Source organism: Vulpes vulpes, chromosome 10, assembly GCF_048418805.1.
Source record: "Vulpes vulpes isolate BD-2025 chromosome 10, VulVul3, whole genome shotgun sequence".
NCBI lineage: Eukaryota > Metazoa > Chordata > Mammalia > Carnivora > Canidae > Vulpes > Vulpes vulpes.
In genome coordinates this window covers 28,252,173-28,268,668 of record NC_132789.1, presented here as the reverse complement: position 1 = coordinate 28,268,668, position 16,496 = coordinate 28,252,173, and the positions used below count along the sequence as shown (strand labels likewise).

At 41.6% G+C, this 16,496-nt stretch overlaps 1 protein-coding gene across 19 annotated transcripts in view; it reads right to left on the bottom strand.

The window, feature by feature from the left end:
- SPECC1L (sperm antigen with calponin homology and coiled-coil domains 1 like) overlaps nt 1–16,496 on the bottom strand; it is a 130,172-nt gene that overhangs the window by 109,251 nt on the left and 4,425 nt on the right. For 7 of the 19 annotated variants that reach the window (XM_072723355.1, XM_072723360.1, XM_072723357.1 and 4 more), the window contains 2 exons: nt 2,771–2,951; nt 2,139–2,278 (listed from right to left, as the gene is read on the bottom strand). The exons of 5 other annotated variants lie outside the window; for them this stretch is intronic. The gene's annotated coding sequence lies outside the window, so the exon portion shown is untranslated. Of the gene's footprint in view, nt 1–2,138; nt 2,301–2,770; nt 2,952–16,496 lie in introns of all 19 variants that reach the window. 7 more of the 19 variants (XM_072723369.1, XM_072723367.1, XM_072723361.1 and 4 more) reach the window with 3 other exon arrangements.

Sequence of the window (16,496 nt, the reverse complement as noted above, 5' to 3'; positions counted from 1 at the left end):
CTGAGGCAGAAAGGTGGCATTCAGATCCACCTTTCCTCTACTTCCACTTTCAACCCTGAGAAGGAAACAACTTTGCCCCCGTGTCTTCTCCTTAGCCTAGGGGTATACACCCTTGAAGACCCCTATGGTCACAGAAGAAGAGAAAAACAGTTTCCTCTATGATTTCCCCTCACTTCCCCTCACAGCTTTCTCCTTTCCATCTGGCCATGCTCTGCAGAGGGGGCATCAAAAGGACAAAGGCTACACTGACCAGCCATGCCCAAGTGAATACTGAAGTTAGCCATAAGGAGTTGACAGCAAGAAGGGCAAACAGCCCAAAAGGAAGGTCAAGGGCCAAGTCAGACTGCAGTGGAATGTGATAAAAAAAATTGAGGAGATGAAGGATAAAGACCTTTCCAAACTTTAGCTTCATTAAAGGGAGAGTCATGAGTCGGTAGAGATACTTTGTTGGTGTTGCTGGTGTTTAAATATAAGCAGCTGGGCAGCCCCGGTGGTGCAGCAGTTTAGCGCTGCCTGCAGCCCAGGGTGTGATCCTGGAGACCTGGGATCGAGTCCCACGTCGGGCTTCCTGCATGGAGCCTGCTTCTCCCTCTGCCTCTCTCTCTCTCTCTCTGAATAAATAAATAAATAAAAATCTTTAAAAAAAATAATAAATATAAGCAGCTGCCTGGAGACCATCAGCCGGCCAACAAGAAAGGCCAGCACTAAAAAAAAAGAAAAAAGAAAAAAGAAAAGAAAGGCCACCACTGCACCAGCACACCTGATTCTCATCATCAGCCTACATGGCTGGAAAGGAGGAAGAAACTGGGGTCAGGGAGGTAAATAGCTTGCCCGAAGTCTGAGCTCTTTCCATTAAACCACATCTGCTGATAGGATACTAAGGAGTTAATTATCAGCAACAAAAATTCAAAGGCACAACTCTACATCCATTTGGTTTTGGCCAGAGAGAAGCCCACTAGTATTAACTTATGATTTCTATGACTCTACAAGATTCTACAAGGAAATCTTTAGAAACTAGAAGCTCCCTGGATTTTTCAAACTTAGAACCATAAATCTTCTCCTTTTTATTGCTTGCCAGATTAAAAACAAAAAACAAAAAACAAAAAAACAAAAAAAACCCACAAAACTAATCTTTAAAAAAATTTTTTTTTAAAGATTTTATTCATTTATTCATGAGAGACACAGAGAGAGAGAGGCAGAGACACATGCAGAGGGAGAAGTAGGCTCCATGCAAGGAGCCTGATGTGGGACTCGATCCCGGGACTCCAGGATCACGCCCTGGGCCAAAGGCAGATACCAAACCGCAGAGCCACCCAGGGACTCCCCCCAAAATTTTTTTTTCAAACTCCAGTTAGTTAACATACAGTGTAATATTAGTTTCAGGTATACAATATAGTGATTCAACTCTTCCATACATAACCCAGTGCTCATCACAAGTGCACTACTTCATCGCCATCACCTATTGAACACCCCCTCACATACCCATAACCATCAGTTTGTTCTCTAGAGTTAAGCATCTGTTCTTGGTTTGCCTCTCTCTTTTCAAAAAAACTAATCTTATACCAAGACTTCTTCAGATCCATTTCTGGAGATTTCTCTTTTTTAATATAAACTGCTGAAAGGCCGTTAAACTGACAATACTTAACATTCCAGACAAGTGAGAAGGCTGGAAAAGGACAGCCTAAAAGAATTTCTGGCTACAGTACACAAATGATTTTTCCAGATTTAGTCCAAAACAAATTGGCTCCCAAAGTTCAAATTCCCAGAATGCAAAAAATTTTGTCTCCTCTGGCCATTCCCTCCTAACCCAAGGTTTGCGAATATTTACAAAAAGAAAACGTTTATTCAGGACCCCTTCAAGCCATGGCTTTATGCTTGGAGTTCTGGCAGGCAGTTACACAACTGCACAATGTTATATTCATAAAATAAACCATCAGCCTTATTTTTAATTAAAAACATCAATTTGATATATTTTTACATTTATAACAAACTCTGATCCAAAATACAAAATGAAAGCTTTTCTTTGCATTTCACAAACTGTTCAAATGTAACAGTGTAAAAAATCCTTTAAAAAATAAGCTTAAGAAAAAAAAATTTTTTTTAAATAAAAAATAAGCTTAAGGGGGTGGGGGGTGTACCTGGGTGGCTCAGTCAGTTAAGTGTCTGCTTTCAGTTCAGGTAGTGATTCTGGGGTCCTGGGATCCAGCCGAGTCGGGCTCCCTGCTCAGCAGGGAATCTGCTTGTCCCTCTCCCTCTGTGCACCCCCTACTCGTGCTCTCTGTCAAATAAATAAATAAAATCTAAAAAACCAAACCAAAACAAAACAAAACTTAAGGGGATGCCCAGCTGACCCAGTCAGAACATGTAACTCTCAATCTCCAGGCTGTGAGTTCAAGCCTCACACTGGGTGTAGAGCTTACTTAAAAATAACTAAATAAATGTTTAATTTAAATAAATAAATAATTAATTTTAAAAAGAAGCTTAAAATTTTAGATTTGAACCACTTCACTAGAACCACCAAAATGAAAGAGACAGACTAAGGGTCAGTGAGGGTGTAAACACCTGGAACTCTCACACATTGCTGTTAGAAGTATAAAACAGTAATGCTACTTTGGAAAACGTTTTGGCAGTTTCTCATAAATTTAAATACATACTTAGCATATTACTCAGTAATTCCCGCCCCAGGTATTTATTGAAAAGAATAAAACATATATGCACACAAAGACATACACAAATGTTCACAGCAGCTCTTTAAAAATACATATAATACCTCCAAATCAGGGATGCCTGTGGCTCAGTGGTTAAGAGTCTGCCTTCGGCTCAGAGCGAGGTCCTGGAGTTCTAGGATCAAGTCCCATATCGGGCTCCCTGCATGGAGCCTGCTTCTCCCTCTGCCTAGGTCTCTGCCTCTCTCTCTCTGTGTGTGTCTCCAATGAATAAATAAATAAAATCTTAAAAAAAAGAAAAAAACTCCAAATCAGAAACAACCAAATGACTGTCAACACGAGAATGCACAAACTATGGCATAGCTATATAATGAAATAAAACCCAGCAAAAAAAAAAGGGAAGAATGCACTGATAACATGGAACAGCCTGGATGAATTTCAAAAGCATTATGATAAATAAAAGAAGCCTGGGGAACACCTGAGGGGCTCAGTCCATTGAGCTTCTAACTCTTGATTTCTGCTCAGGTAGTGATCTCAGCATCGTGAGACTGAGCCCAGCACTGGGCTCCCTGCTCAGCTGGGTGGGAGTCTGCTGGAGATTTTCTCTTTCTCTCTTTCTCTCCCTCTGCCCTCTCCCTCACGTGCGCTCTCTCTTTCAAATAATAAATTAAAAAAAATTTTTTTTAAGATTTTACTTATTCATGAGAGAGAGGCAGAGACACAGGCAGAGGGAGAGGGAGAGAAGCAGGCTCCATGCAGGGAGCCTAACGTGGGACTTGATCCCAGGTCTCCAGGATCACACCCTGGGCTGAAGGCGGTGCTAAACCGCTGGGGCTGCCCTAAATAAATCTTTAAAAAAGAAAGAAGCCTGATACATTCCATTTACATGAAATTCTACAAAATGCACACTTCTTTATAGTGACAGCAGATCAGCGGTTGCCCAGGGGTTGAAGAAGGGGAAGTAAGTTGCACAAGATATATGGGGGTTATGAAAATACTGTGTATCTGTACTGGGTGCTGCTTATATGGCCGTATACAGTTTCAAACCCCATCAAACTGTATATTTAAAATCGAAGCATTCTGTTGTATATAAATTATACGGAAAAACTTATTAAAAAACAAAACAAAACAAAACAGGGGATCCCTGGGTGGCTAAGTGGTTTGGCGCCTGCCTTCGGCCCAGGGCGTGATCCTGGAGTCCCGGGATCGAGTCCCACAACGGGCTCCCTGCATGGAGCCTACTTCTCCCTCTGCCTGTGTCTCTGCCTCTCTCTCTCTCTCTCTGTCTCTTATGAATAAATAAAATCTTTAAAAAAAAAAAAAAAGTTCCTAAATGCTCAACTAAAAAAACCAATAATTTAGATTTTAGAATTGTTTTGTTAATAGCATAAAAGGAAGTCTTTCTAAACTAAACAAATTAAAATAGATTAGACGGGGCACCTGGGTGGCTCAGTCAGTTAAACAGTTGACTCTTGATTTTGGCTCAGGTTATAATCTCAGGGTTGTGAGATCGAGCCCTGCATCCAGCTTGGTGCTAGGTGTGGAGACTGCTGAAAATTCTTTCTCTCCCTTTCCCTTTACCCCTCTCCCATACCCCCTTCTTAAAAAAAAAAAAAAAAAGATTAGAATTTCAATATGGTTTAATAAAAATGAAATCTTTTTCAACAAGCATTTCATAGTTAGATAAAACTATAGTTCTATAAAATGAAATTTAGTAAAAATACTAAGGAGTCCTTTTTTCCTTGTGTCTACTGAATATAAGGTTGTGGCCTCCGGGACGCCTGGGTGGCTCAGCGGTTGAGCGTCAGCCTTTGGCTCAGGGCTTGATCCCGGTCCCAGGATCGAGTCCCACATCAGGCTCCCTACCAAGAGCCTGCTTCTCTATGTCTCTGCCTCTCTCTCTGTGTCTCTCATGAATAAATAAGATCTTTAAAAAAAAAAAAAAAAAAGGTTACGGTCTCAATAGTGGGCAATTTTGCCCCATAGGGGACCAATGGGACTGTTGGGAGACATTTCTGGCTGTCACGATGGGGTAGAGGTGCATTGAGTGTGTAGAGGCCAGGGATGGTCAAACATCCTACAATGCACAGAACAGTCCCTTTCAACAAAGAACCACAGGACCCAAAATATCAATAGTGCCAAGACAGAAACCTTGGTGTACCGGGATTGGTTTAAACCTGGAAGGGGAAGATCTCTATCTTTCTGTACCTTACCACACACAGGGCCATATCTGCACAGACATTCTGTTGACTTGAATAAGCCAACTCAACAGAATTGGCTGACAGGAAGGAAATGTCTCTGCCACAGGCCTATTACTCCCCTGGATTTCCATCCACATTCCCTGGAAAAGGACAGATAACTCAAAGAAGGGCTGTCTGTGATCTCCCAGAATGAAATGTGGAAAGGAGCCACAGGGCCTCACTGCTTACCTGTATCTCCTTCTGCAGTCCCCTTGCTCCCTGGCCAAAACTGATAACCCCAAATGGATGGCTAAAGTCCATCATTCTCCCATCCCTCTGAAACCTCACTGGCAAGAGGGAAAGAAGGAAAAGTAAAACCTATTGGGCCAACTATATGACAAGCACTATGCTGGAAATTTCACACACATTTCATTCAATTCTCCTTCACCTAAGGAGATGGTTATGATAGTCAGTCCACTGTAAAAAAGGGTAACCTGAGCCTTCACAGCTGGGAAGTGTAACAGCAGGGATTTGAGTAGGTCTGACTCCAAAACTCCACCTCTCCACCACAACTAGGCAACTCCCTGTGTTGTCTTTCTTTATCTGAAGGGGTGGCTCGTACAGTGAGACTACAGAGTGTCTTGGGTGTACTCTATGTTTGGAAACATTTAACTACGGTAGGACATGTCTTGGCAACCAATGGTAGGTAGTGCTTACAGCATTCTCTCCTCTCCATCCCCACCAGCCCTGCTCCAGTCTTTTACTGTGTCAGGGAAAACATATAGCCTGACAACTACCACAGCTTTCTGACCTTCTCCCTGCCTGCAATGCTCCTGTTTGAGAAACAACTGTTTTTCCATACTGAAGTACAAAGCCCACTCTGCTACCTACTCCCGTCTCCCCACTGCCTTAGACCAAACGCCCCAATGACCAATACACATCCCTCCAGACCCTGGCTCCCACCCACCTTCCCGACCTGGTTTCCCATTTTACACACAAACATAGCCAGGCTCTTTCAAATACCCACACTTCTACTCCTACTATTCCTTTTTTTTTTTTTTTTTTTTTTTTTTTTTTATTATTTATTTATGATAGTCACAGAGAGAGAGAGAGAGAGGCAGAGACACAGGCAGAGGGAGAAGCAGGCTCCATGCACCGGGAGCCCGATGTGGGATTTGATCCCGGGTCTCCAGGATCGCGCCCTGGGCCAAAGGCAGGCGCCGAACCGCTGCGCCACCCAGGGATCCCTACTCCTACTATTCCTTATCCCTGAGAGCCTTTTACCATCTTCTTGCCTGAGAAATAACTGCTCACACGTCATATCAAGATTCAGCTCAAATGACTTCTGGTATTGCTATCACAGCACTCACGTCACACTATTTTATCAACATTCAGTACACAATTAAACAACAACAAAAATTGCTATTTATCTCAAATTCAAATGTAATTGGGCATTTGTATTTTCTCTGGAAACTTCAGGCTTGGCACACAGATCCTCAAATAGGGAGGAAAGGAAAGGCAGCAGTGGGGAAGGGTAGCAGTAGGGAAGGAAGCAAAGGGAATAATATACAAAGTGAACCATGACAAAAAAGATCGGTAGAAGTCTTGTGCCATACTCAGCAAGAACATTAAAAGTCCGAATCCCCTCGCTTCACATCAGTCCTCGACAAAATAGCCTGACCTAATTTCAAAACCACTCTCTGGGAGTCTGCTCCAAACAGCCTAAGTTTAGAGCAGCTGGTCTGTTTCATTTTCATAAAACCAGTGCTGGTCACCTCTGCCTTATTCATGCAGCTCCCACCAACTGGTATGTTCTTCCTCCAACTCCAATGTCCATTCACTTAAAGTGCCTCCTCCTTCAAAGCCAATCTCAAAGGATGAGCGTAGTTCAAGTCGCCTCAAGGTCTAGCTCAGAGAACCTATAGCAGCACCAATACCAAAACTCACACGTGGTCTCCCCCTCCTCATGACTTAGACTATAACTCTTCCAGCACTTATCAACACAACTTCAGATGGCAGTTGTATACAGACTGCTCCCCCAGGCCTCGCTGAGGATGCAAATGCCCATTTATGAGGCAAGGCAGGGTAAGTAAGTACCTTAAAGATATCTTTTAATAACTATTATGGAGAATGAAACCAAACACCTAAAAAACAGACAAAAATCGGGATCCCTGGGTGGCACAGCAGTTTGGTGCCTGCCTTTGGCCCAGGGCGCGATCCTGGAGACCCGGGATCGAATCCCACGTCGGGCTCCCTGCGTGGAGCCTGCTTCTCCCTCTGCCGGTGTCTCTGCCTCTCTCTCTCTGACTATCATAAATAAATAAAAATTTAAAAAAATAAATAAATAAATAAATAAAAATAAAAAACAGACAAAAATCAAGGCTGAAAAGGACATGTATCATAAGTAAATCCTAATAAACTCTTTCTAGACAGGCCAGTTAACCACCTATTACACAGTTCACCTCTGTTCTAAGACATACCTGTAACAATGTAAAACTTCGGCTCACTCATTAGTGGTAGGATAAGGACGTAAGAGGGAAAAAAAGAAAAACAGCGGGCGGGGAAAGCACTTCCTTCTGAGTTCAAAATGTCATGGTACATACTTCCTTGCTAAAATGCTGAGATACACCATATAACTCAATTACACTGATTTTGCTGTTGCCAATTCAGGATCATATTGTTTTTCTTCACTGCATGAGTAATTATTGCAAGTTCAAGCAATAAAGCTCAATTACATGTCAGAATTTCAATATAACGTAGTCAATTGGGTATTAAGAAAATAGAGGGGTGCCTGGGTGCCTCAGTCAGTTAAGCATCTGTCTTCAGCTCAAGTCCTGATCTCAGGGTCCTGGGATAGAGCCCTGCGTCGGGCTCCCTGCTAAGCAGGGAGTCTGCTTCTCCCTCTGCGTCCAGCTCCACCTTGCTCTCCCACCCTCTCATGTGCATGCGTGCTCTCTCAAATAAATAAAATCTTTAGAAACAGGGATCCCTGGGTGGCGCAGCGGTTTGGCGCCTGCCTTTGGCCCAGGGCGTGATCCTGGAGACCCGGGATCGAATCCCACGTCGGGCTCCCAGTGCATGGAGCCTGCTTCTCCCTCTGCCTGTGTCTCTGCCTCTCTTTCCCTCTCTCTCTGTGTGACTATCATAAATAAATTAAAAAAAAATTAAAAAAAAATCTTTAGAAACAAAAGAAAATAGAATATGTAAAATAGGTTTCTGTTTCATTCCAATTTTTTAAAAAGTAAAATTTTAGAACACAGCTACATGACATTAGCAAACTGAATTTCAGTAAAAGCTTACTAGTAGCGGATATTAAGAACAATAGATTCTCATACAAATGTCACAGCATCTTACTCCCAATTTAGAAAATGGGAGTCTTCAAATTCTGATATAGCGCTCTGGAAACAAGTCAAAGAGAGAGAGACTTTCAACTCAGTAGGTTGTTTAAAAAATATGGCTGCTTTCAAATTTGAAAAGATTCAGAAAGGAACAGGATGGACTAGTGAGTACAAGTTATCAAGAGGCAGATTCTGCGATACCTAGTAATCAGAGATGCCCCTACACCAAATGAACCTTCTGTCTTTGGCACAGGTCATGATTCCAGAGTCCTGGACTAAGCCCCTCCTCAGGCTTCCTGTTCAACAGGAAGTCTACTTTTCCCTCCTTCTGTCCCTCCCCTCTGCTCATGTTCTCTCTCTCTCTCTCAAATAAATAAAATCTTAAAAAAGAAAGAAAGAAAGTTGGATCCTCCTTCTCACTCTTCACAAGCCTTCCAATGGATCTGGGAGGGCTGATTTATCATCAGACATCAGCAGAAATGGGAAGTTCCTACACTAACCTCAGTTAGCTAGATATCAGATATTCACAATGGTTCATCTCTAAAGGCTCCAGACAGCAGTGAGATAAGGATAACTTTAGTTATTTTAAAAACCATTGTATGGTACTTCTGCAGGAGAATTCTCCTAGCTGACTTTCTCACTTGCTCATCTCCCAATCTCTTCTTCAGTTCAGCTACCCTTGCTATCTGAAATCTGCCGAGCTTCTGACACAGCATGGCACAGAGACTTAATCATGGAACAAATACCTAAAGTTTGGCTTCTGACAAAAAAAATTTTAAGCACTTAGACAAAAGAAACCAATAACTGCTATGCAAAAATTCATCAGCTGTCTGAGATAACAGGTCTTTTTCCTCTTGACCTTACTAATCTTCGAAACTACTCTCAAAGATGTACAGTGACTAAGAATTCTAATGATTCTTTCTCAGAAGTCACTCACGTCAATACGGAACTTACTACTGCTTACCACCCACCCCCTCTGCCCATCTGCAGTGTATAACTCCTTTGGCCAGGCAAACACAGCGCCTATGTAGCTTTTTCTATATAAAATTTTGCGCAATCACTTACAACTGGGAACAAAATAGGGTAAGAACCTTGGCTACATATGTCCAAGGATAAAAACCTTGAATGAGAAAGTAAATACTGGACAGCCTGGGTAGCTCAGTGGTTTAGTGCCGCCTTCGGCCCAGAGTGTGATCCTGGAGACCCGGGATCAAGTCTCATGTCGGGTTCCCTGCATGGAGCCTGCTTCTACCTCTGTCTGTGTCTCTACTTCTCTGTCTCTCTGTAACTCATAAATAAATAAATAAAATCTTAAAAAAAAAGAGAGAAATACTGAATTATCTTTTCATGAGAGAATCTCTTACATAATAAACCTCTCCTTAGCCTACCATATCAGTATCCATTCTTCAATTTTCAATTCCAGTTAAAAAAAATTAAATCTTAAAAAAAATTCTATTTTTAAAGTAATCTCTACACCCAACATGGGCCTTGAACCCACAACCCTGAGATCAAGTCACATGCTCCACTGACTAAGCCAGGCAGGCTCCCCTCCTTCCTTCCATATCATTTTAAATAAAGTGACAGTAAAGTATGAATTTGGAATTTATAATTTTTTCTACTACTATTCCTAGAGCACATACAAGTAGGGGGAGGGGAAGAGCTGAGAGAGGAGAAAAATCGACTCTTCACTGAGCTTAGAGTCTGATGGAGGGCTCGATTTCACGACCCTAAAATCATGACCTGAGGCAAATCACAAGTAGGATACTTAACCCACTGAGCCACCTAGGGGCCCCCAAAATAAAATGTTTATAAGAAATAAAATAGGGCAGCCCGGGTGGCTCAGCGGTTTAGCGCCGCCTTCAGCCCAGGGTGTGATCCAGGAGACCCAGGATCAAGTCCCACGTTGGGCTCCCTCCATGGAGCCTGCTTCTCCCTCTGCCTGTGTCTCTGCCTCTGTGTATGTGTGTGTCTCTCATGAATAAATAAAATCTTAAAAAAAAAAAAAAAAAAGAAATAAAATAGGGTGCCTGGGCGGCTCAGTCGGTTAAGTCTCTGCCTTCAGCTCACATCATGAGGGTCCTGGGATTGAGTCCTGCATCTGTTCTCCCTCTGCTGCTCCCCCTGCTTGTGCTCTCTGTCAAATAAATTATATCTTAAAAAAAAAAAAAAGTAAAATAAAATAATAATGAGAATATATTCCAAATGTGAGAAAAATTAAATAGGCAAACAGAATTATCTTTAAATTTTATCAAGAAACCATCCAACATTTAAAACTTGCATCTGAGTGCCTTAAGGAAAAAGAGGCAAGAAAGAGAAGACAGGAAGCCCAACTAAGAGGTCAGGCAAGTAAGGATGCAGAGGGAAGAAGCAAAGGAGAGTGAGAGGAGAGAGGACTCAGGTCAGACATCTAATTTAATCCCCCTACCCATCAACCCTTGACATCCCACAGCCTTTGTTACTAGGTAGTAACTGGAAAAGGGCAGCTCCCACAAATCTTGGGCAGTTTATGTAGCCAAATGTCAGTGCAAATGGGAACTGCCATTACCAGAATACCTGCGAAAGCAACCAAAATAAATTCCATCAAATATTTCAATTACAAGAGAAACAATGCCCACCTAAGTTTTCCATTCTCCAGGCTAAATAAATAGCACTGTCGTTCCTTCAACCTTATGACAAATGTATTCTAGTTGAAAGGCAGCATAATACAACAACAAGAACATAAGACTTTTAGTCAGAAACCTGGCTCAAATCCAAGCTTGGCCACTGGTTACCTCTGTCTTCTTAATCTCATTTCCTCATTTATAAAATTAAGGAAAATAACAGTTGTGCTAACTGCCTCAAGATGTGTTGTGAGAGGACCATATTTCATGAAAGGTACACAAGAAATGTATGCTTTTTTCAGCTCTGCTGTTATAGATGCTCATCAGATTCCACACTACTATTAACAGAGACTACATAAAACTTATGAATTAAATTAGTTTTATAAATAAAGTTTGGGAATGTAACCCAACTAAGCACATGTACGATGGGAGAGGGAGTCAGAGCAAAGGCAGGAAAGAAAGTGATTAAGAATCCCAGTATAGGGACGCCTGGATGCCTCAGTGGGTGAGCATCTGCTTTCGGCTCAGGTCGTGATCCCAGAGTCCTGAGATCGAGTCCCATATCAGGCTCCCCACAGGGAGCCTGCTTCTCTCTCTGCTATGACTCTGATCTCTCTCTGTGTCTCTCATGAATAAATAAATAAAATCTTTAAAAACAAAAATAAAGAATCCCAGTACATGGACGCCTGGGTGGCTTAGCGGTTGAGTGTCTGCCTTGGCTCAGGGTGTGATCCTGGAGTTCTGGGATCAAGTCCCACATCAGGCTCCCTGCATGGAACCTGCTTCTCCCTCTGCTTATGTCTCTGCCTCTCTCTTTCTGTATCTCTCACGAATAAATAAATAAAATCTTAAAAAAAAAAAAAAAAAAAAGAATCCCAGTACAGCTACACAGCTTCCTGACTCTTATATTCTACATTACACCTTCAGAAATATGACTTTAACATAAACTTCAAGGTTGCTTTTTTTAAATTTTAATTTAAAAACAAGGAACGTTAGTAAGTGAAATGCCAAAAAACTTTTTTGCAAAACATTTTATTCATCACAATGAAATTCTGGTTATTAATAAATGATTTGCATTCCATTATGATTGAGCTGGGTCTGGCCAAGCAAGCCTTTGAACTGGATAGGTAACAGGAAGGCTGAGTAAATGTGTAGCTAAAGTGTGCATTTCTAACTTCATTTCCAAGTCCAATATAAAAAAACAAAATCAGAACTGAAATGTTTATTTTAACTGCATTACTTCTAGAGCCAACCAAGAGGGGTTAGTGCAGGCCCAACTAGGCTCCGCATCAAAATAAATCTGTCCTTGTGGAGAGGACATCATTTTCCCTCTAGGCCTAACAACTCTAGATAACCCAGATTATTTTCCCTAAGGATCAGCATGAATAATTCAGAGTAGACTTTACTGTAGAGACAACCGCAATAATTCACAGGGCAATATAATAAATACATAAAAATCCAGAAAGAAAATAAGACTGTTGTATAGGCCTGGAAGTTTTGCCATGTCCCTCAAAATTAATTCTTGGCTGCATCCATCAAAAAATTTTTTATTTTTTTGTTTTTTTTTTAAGATTTTATTTATTTATTCATGAGAGACACAGAGAGAGAGAGAGAGGCAGAGACATAGGCAGAGGGAGAAACAGGCTCCACGCAGGAAGCCCGACACAGGACTCGATCCCGGGACTCTGGGATCACGCCCTGAGCCAAAGGCAGATGCTCAACCAGGTGTCCCCCATGAAAAACTTCTAACACATATATCTTACCTGGCTTCTGGTCAAGGATGTCTATTACTGATGACCAGAGTAAGAGGGCTTGGACACAATTTATAAATATGCAAACACTGGGACACCTGGGTGGCTCAGTAGGTTAAGCTTCTGATACTTAATCTCTGCTCAGGTCTTGATCACAGGGTTGTGAGTTCAAGCCCTGTGCTGGGTCCATGCTGGATGTAGAACCTACTTCTAAAAAAGCCAACTTTGCTACCAAGACCTTTCAGACCCATCAGTTTATCCCCAGAAAAACTCCACATCCACATTTACAGCTGGTTGTTTTCTATTTTTTACTTTATGAAAGTGTTTCTACTTTCCACCTGCAAGTAATTAATATTAATACAGACTTAGAGCAGTCTGTAATATTTAGGGTAATCTCTAGCCTTTGGTACTTCATATACACCACTTAGAAAGCTGACACAAGGGCAGCCCCAGTGGCACAGGGGTTTAGCGCCACCTGCGGCCCCGGGTGTGGTCCTGGAGACCCAGGATCCAGTCCTATGTCGGGCTCCCTGCATGGAGCCCACTTCTCCCTCTGCCTGTGTCTCTGCCTCTGTGTGTGTGTGTGTGTCTCAAAATTTTTTAAATAAAAATCTTTAAGAAAGCTGCCACAGACTCAAACTGCACTAAAAAAACCCTATCTGGGGATCCCTGGGTGGCGCAGCGGTTTGGCGCCTGCCTTTGGCCCAGGGCGCGATCCTGGAGACCCGGGATCGAATCCCACGTCGGGCTCCCGGTGCATGGAGCCTGCTTCTCCCTCTGCCTGTGTCTCTGCCTCTCTATCTCTCTGTGACTATCATAAATAAATAAAAATTAAAAAAAAAAAAAAAACCCTATCTGTATTACTTACTTATTTCCTGACTTCTCACCCACTCCCCTATCAGATAGTAAATTCTAAGAGTACAGGGGGTTTTGTTCAATGCTGTTGTCCCAGAGCCTAGAAGAGTACAGGGCACTTCAGAGCCACTTAATAGATACCTGCTGAACTGATGGGGCACCTGGCTGACTCATTCAGTAGAGCCTGTGACTCTTGATTTTAGGGTTGTGAGTTTGAGCCCCATGTTGGGAATAGAATTTACTTAAGAAAACTAAATAAATATCTGCTGAACTGAATGACTAAATGGTGTATTTTTACTATGGAATACTACTATGAAGCCATTAATCACAGTGAGTCAGAGTGATACTAGCTGATTTAATGGAATTTCCAGAAGTATTAAGTGAAGAAAACAAGAAGCAGAAGTGTCAAAAAAAAAATCCCATTTTAAAAAAAGTATACTTTGAAAACTTTACAACGATGAGGAGGTAGAGAACTTGAAATCCTCATACACTGGGAATGTAAAATGATGCAGCTTTGGAAAATAGCTGGTGGTGCCTCGAAAAGTTTAGCACAGCTACTATATGACCCAGTGATCCCACTCCGAGGTACACACCCAAGCAAACTGAAAATATTCATCCACAAAAAAAAACCTGTACATGAATGTTCACAGCAGTATTATTTATAATCGCCAAAAGCGGAAAAAAAAAAAAAACAAATGTCAATCAACAAAGTATAAACTATTATTTGGCCATAAAAGGAATGAATACTATCCTTAAAAACATCATGCTAAAGAAAGGAGGCAGACAAATGGGCACAAACTGTATGACTCCATTTCTATGAAATACCCAGAACGGGCAGATTAGGGATTTCCAGGGGCTGGAGGGAGTAGAGGATGGGGAGTGACTATTAATCAGAACAAGTCTTCTTCTGAGGTGATGAAAATGTTCTGGAATTAGATAGTGGTGATCCATACACAAGTCTAAGGATATACTTAAAACCACTGAAGTGTACACTTTGAAAAGGGTGAACTTTATGGTATATGAATTATATCTCAATAAACCTGTTATTTTTTTTAAAACATACATGTTTGCAAATGACTACATGATTAAATACGTGAATACATCAGTCATGTATTCAAATGAATACAAGTACTAAGGTATTCTTGTACTCGAATACATGAATGATAAAGAATGATGAAGAATTGAGTATGGGAAGGAAAGGGAGACAAGTCTTGAGGCACAGAGGACAGGAGATAAAAAAAAAAAAAACAAAGACTAAAAAAATGCAAGGCTGGAGGCCTTGTGTAGGGGGACTGGGCAAGGCTGAATAAACCTGCAATGAGGTAAGCTTCGAGAATAAAAGGAGAGAGCCAGGATTGAAAAGGTAGGCAGGTAATTGGTAATGGGGGAGACACAACAGATCTGGGTAACTGTAACAATTCAATGGAGACTGCAGAAGATGCAGACTGCCAGAGAGGGAGAAAAGAAAGAACAAGGGAGAGAAGATTTAAGACTGGCTCAAACTCACCAAAGTTTAATAAGAAAAATGTGCAAGAAGAAAAATCCAGTAAGTCCTGCTCAAGAATCACTGAGCCTGGTAGGATAAAACCAAACCACAAGGAGAAGCTCCAGGGAAAGAGGGAGTGGGACTCAGGACACTGGCTTTCTCCTATGTAGGAGAAAAGGAGCATCTCTTGGGAGAAAGTGCCCAATTGTGATGATTCTGGAAAAAAGGAGCCCCAATGGACCACCTCAAGAATTCGGTGCAAATGGAAAATGGCTGCCTTGGGATTTTTTCCAAGAATATAAGAAGGCAGAGAGGAAGAAATGGAAAACTTTAATTTTTAACCAGTATTTCTTTATAAATCTTACCAGTGCTGCCAGCTTTTCTGCGTGCCTCTTTGCTAAGCTTAAGCAGGGTCTTTTTTATTTTTCTTTATATAACCTCAGTTCTTTTGAAAAGAAGTATATAATATGGGGCCTTTTTACAAGAGACAACGTACTTTCCCCCCTTATTGTTTTTTTTTTTTCTTAAGATTTATTTTTGGGGCACCTGGGTGGCTCAGTCAGTTAAACATCAGACTCTTGGTTTTGGCTAGGGTCATGATCTCAAGGGTCATGGGATGAGGTCCCAAGTGAGGAATCTGTATTCAGCAGGGAGTCTGCTTAAAGATTCTCTCCCTCTGCCCTCCCTGTTTGTGTGCACGCACTTATATGCACACACTCTCTCAAATAAATAAATCTTTTAAAAAGGGGAGGGGGATTTTATTTCTAAGTAATCTACACCCAACATGGGTTTCAAACTCACAACCCAAGGATCAAGATTCAAATGCTCTCCCCAGTGAGCCAGCCAGGTGCCCCTCCCTTTCTCATTTGTATTTTCCCTAGGCTATATGCACAACAGATGAACTTGCAATTTAATATCTTGATTTCTTAAACCTTTACTGTCCAAACACATCAACTTGAAACAAAAGCAAAAAACCCAAGGTGGAAGATATCCAAAGGGGAAAGAGGAAACAATAGAGAACAAATGCATGTTTACCTTCCAAAGCTTGGAACAAAGATAATGCCCACCTAGTTTCTGGATTATAATGCAGATATGAAACAAGATAGTCCCCTCCTTCAAGAAATAAGATTTGAGTTAGACACTAAGATACAACTAAGTAGACTTTGCAAATTTGGTGTGAATAACTGGGGGATGTCTTACAGCTGAAGAGGTCAAGTGCACCTGGAATGGAACTCCTAAGGACAAGGACTGGGTGATCTCTACCAGCTTGATAGCACTGACATGTCTAGCACATAGCACAGCTAGCAGATTTAACAACCTCTGGTCAAGCCACACACTCTGCTATGCACTGTGATGTCACTAGCTAGTGGAGAGAACAGACAAAACAGAGGGCACCAAATCCTCACTAGACAGGGAGCTGGACAAGTATGCAGGAAATAGGTCAAGCGATGCCTTAAAGGCAAGGTAATATCTAAGGTGAGTATGAAGGTGATAATGGATGAAGTGAGAAAAGAACATTCCAGCAGAGGGAGACATGGAGATTGGAGAGAGTTAAAGTTCCAAGAGATATTCAGCAAAACTCAGTGAAGTACCAAAAAAGGGGGATGGGGGAATGAGAAT